This window comes from Branchiostoma floridae, chromosome 8 (genome assembly GCF_000003815.2).
Source record: "Branchiostoma floridae strain S238N-H82 chromosome 8, Bfl_VNyyK, whole genome shotgun sequence".
NCBI classification, from domain to species: Eukaryota; Metazoa; Chordata; class Leptocardii; order Amphioxiformes; family Branchiostomatidae; genus Branchiostoma; species Branchiostoma floridae.
The window spans coordinates 19,374,376-19,378,320 of NC_049986.1; positions in this window are offsets into that span (position 1 = coordinate 19,374,376).

Sequence of the window (3,945 nt, forward strand, 5' to 3'; positions counted from 1 at the left end):
GCTGGGACGGACTACAAAACATTATTTTTATTTTCACAATGGTCTGCCTGTATTTCTGTATCTGTATATACAGCTGGTATATTACAGCCTGGTGTAACACACCAGTTTGGCAGGCAGTAGTTGGTTATACTACACTATAACACCCAACTTTTGCACATCTAGCTGCGTCATTTAAAACTATCCAGCGAAGATGCCCCCCGAGGTTGGTGATAGCAAATTCCACTCTTGGATAGCTCTCGGAGAATACAAATTTTTGAACACTTCAATCCTAGGTTCGTACTTCTAGATCTGGTACTTGAAGGCAGAAGTGATCTTGTTAAAAGTACTAGTCAACTCGTAACAAGACCTGAAGGCCACTTCAAGGTTACATGTTGGATAAAGAACGTCCTTGGTTAGATGAATAGGACTGAAGCAGCATCTCGTCTTCCTAAGTCAGAAACACACCAATCCTATGTTGGTACTTGAAGGCAGAAGTGATCTTGTTAAAGTACTAGTCACCACATATAACAAGACCTGAAGGCCACTTCAAGGTTACAGGTTATATATGAATAGGACTGTAACAGCATTTCTTCTCCCTCTTTTGAAGTCAGAAACATCTGTTTTTCTGCCAGCTTGATGCCGGCCATCTATACCTACCCGCAGATACTTCAAAAAGCGTCCATTTGCGTTGAACTGTAGAGGGTCAAATGGCAATAACACCTATTTCTGCACAAGCTGTATGTCTGGATGAATTGTCAAAATTGTCTTCGGAAGTGGACAATGCGACTGGCCGCCTCTGATAAAGATACATTTGTCGCCGTGTGAGCTGAATTATAGGTAATATACACGTAGGCACATCGTGCGTTATTGGTTTTGTAGAATGCAGTATATTATCTTCCAAATTAGGCCTACCTCAGGCATCTTTCTGGTGTAATCTCAATGCTTTCTAGGGTTGAAAATACATCCAATACGGTGGATTGTATTTGTTGAAAAGATTTTGCTTAATCTGAAATAGATCACGTTTTGGAATCATTTCGGGGCGATTTCAAACTTTACTGGACTCAAAAAGAAGATAACATTTTACCACCGGCTTTGTTAAACGTATTGCAGTCACGACCTGGTACTTTGTTGGGCCTGAAGGACGCGAAACAAAATCCGTTTTTACGAACGAGCTGTTAGCTGCTTCTGGGAAGTTTCCATTTAGTGAATATAAGCTTTTAACCCCACGCTCTCGCCGGGTCCATTATAACCTCCGCCTCACGACTTCTCGGCTCCCGCGGGACTTGTGAGTTTGGTCAGGGATGGACAGGGTTTAGAGCCGACCGTCTGGGCAGGTGATAACATGAAACAAGCTTTCAGACTGTTACAAAAGCCGTGTTGGTCTCGTAATATGCATACAACCGACCGTGATAATGTCATATGTCCGAAGGAAAGCTCATCTCTGTTGGTAAATTCCATAGTGAATAAGTTTAAACTTTGTTCCAACACAAAATGAACATCAGTGCAGCACGAGTCATCTATCCCAATAAGGTCAGACTACTCAACCAAAAATGTATGGTCAGTTTTTCTTTTGTGTTGGAACAAAGTTTTAAAAAATTTCACTGTGATAAAGGCAGGTTATTTGGCAAAATATCTGCTTGTTACGTTTACTTCGCAATACAACCTGCTTACGTTGTAGTAGCCACCAGTGGTCAAATACCCCGGATGTCAACAAAGAAAGAGATCGGCTGATCGCTCATTTTGCTCCCTTCGGGACGAAAGCTTCCTGGTAATGTGAAGCATGTCACCGTGAAAAGAGATAATACGCGACAAGATGTCTATGATTCCAACTTAGTTTGAAAGGGCAAGACAAGTTTCTATGTTATATAACAGCCTTACGTAACAACGTTACGTAACATGCGCATCCATCAGTAGAGCCATTTATATGCTCCATCTGTCCCATTCATCTCTTGTCTCGCCGGACAACTTTGAAACTTCTGTTCAAGAAAAGACGAGATCAACATATTAAAACATCCACAAACGTTCATTGCGCACTGTCGGTGCCCTGTCCAATCATGGCTTACCTACAACTTTCAAACTTTTGTCCAAAGATAGAGCTCAAGGATGCATCATCTTACTTGAAATCACAAATGTACTCTTCAAAATACGTCCACTGATATGCTCGCTCTTTCCTATTCAGGGCTCGAAATACTGGGTACATGTGCACCAAGGTGCACCCAAAATTATAACTGTGCACACAAGGTGCACCCAAATATTTTCTTAGGTTTATGTATGTAAAGATATCAAGTATACTAGTATACATCATATTCTTGACATCAAAGTATTAGAAAGATAATAAAAATGTCTGCCATGTTACTTGTTTAAGAATTTGATGGCTTGTAACTAAGTTTTGTTATTAAATTTTTACATTCTACTTAAATTTAAGTGTTGCACCCCAATTTTTTTTGGTACACCCAATTTTTTAAGCTGGGTGCACCAGTGCACCTAATCCCAAAAAATGAATTTCGAGCCCTGCTATTCATTCATATGTCTACAATTTTTTAAACTCCTGTCCATGAATCTTTTATCTGCGCTTTAAGACAACACAGAAAACTACCCAAAAAATCCCTTGTTCAACTTTTCATTCTACGTCGTGGATGGAATGATGGTATACTTTCTCTAGGATGATGACTCCTCATAGCTGCAACATAAAGCAAAGCAACAATTGTTCGATGGTTAAACATAAACTCCGATGGAAAGGTAGCTAAGATGTTCAGTCGTGCTCATGAACCTGTTTCCTACAGAAAATCCTTTAGCCAAAACATCAAGACTTTCCTTTCGTTGGTTCAACAGGCAATCACCTAACCAACTCTAGAGTCAATTCTTCTTACTATCTGCGCATGGTTCGTTCCATTTTATGGCCGCTGGGCACAATTTACGACATCTAGAATAAACATCTTTGCAGCGATCACAAGCTTGCCATAGTGAACTATTGCAGGGATTAAAATCTAATTGTGTCGTAGACCTTAGCCCTAAATCATGTTGAAGTGCCCGGCGATAAAACAGAATTCAGCCGGCGGTGAGATCTTCCACCAGTTAAAAGATTATCGAGGACAAAGCTTGACGGATTTTCGGCCTTATGATTCAACTATCGTGTCATCAAAATCGAGGAACGCATTTGTATATTTACGCATGTGTGAACCAACCTCATTCTATTAGGGCGTTAACCTCACTGCGATCGTGTAACGATATAAGATTTGATAGCACTGTTAACGATAAGAAAAGATTATCGTTTGTACACTTCGTGTGTTTTGTTGTCCTTTCAGCCGTACTTTTACATTTAATTTAGCTTTCGGAGGCCAAGGCAGGTAGAAATTATGTCACGTTCTGCTTTCGTAATGTACGTAGATACAATGTCGGAAGACTTTAATTGACAATGTGATCTTTATTTGCAGTCGAAAATTAAAGGATAGCTAATAAAAAGGACGCATTGGATGCTTTAGTCAAACATAATTGACAGTCCCTCGCATTGCCAGTGAGGTAGGTCCGATGAGGCATTCTCTACTTACACCTTTATCAACAGGTATAATTTTGGGAGTCAGAAACGTTCTCCGATTTACATGCTATAGCCATTGTCGCTGCATAGTTTGCTAATATATGGGTGCTAATTTAAATTGGTTTAGTTGGAATTACACTGGCTTCCACTGCCCCCCGTATTTTGCCAGGCATTTGTGGAGGCATGTTTATGAAATTACCGTCGTCGGGATTGCATTTAGATTTCAATCTCGGTACAAAACGTTTCATTTCTGACTTATCAGAATCGGATTCCTGTGGGTATAATCAAATAACGCAGCTGTCGGTGTAATAACGCATGGAGCCCGCGGATATGTTTTAGAGTGCACCCGTGTTCTCGTGGATATTCATTACAGGTCTAACAGTAATGCATCCGCTAACTGCACAGAGAGAAAGGATCGGGCAAAGATAGAG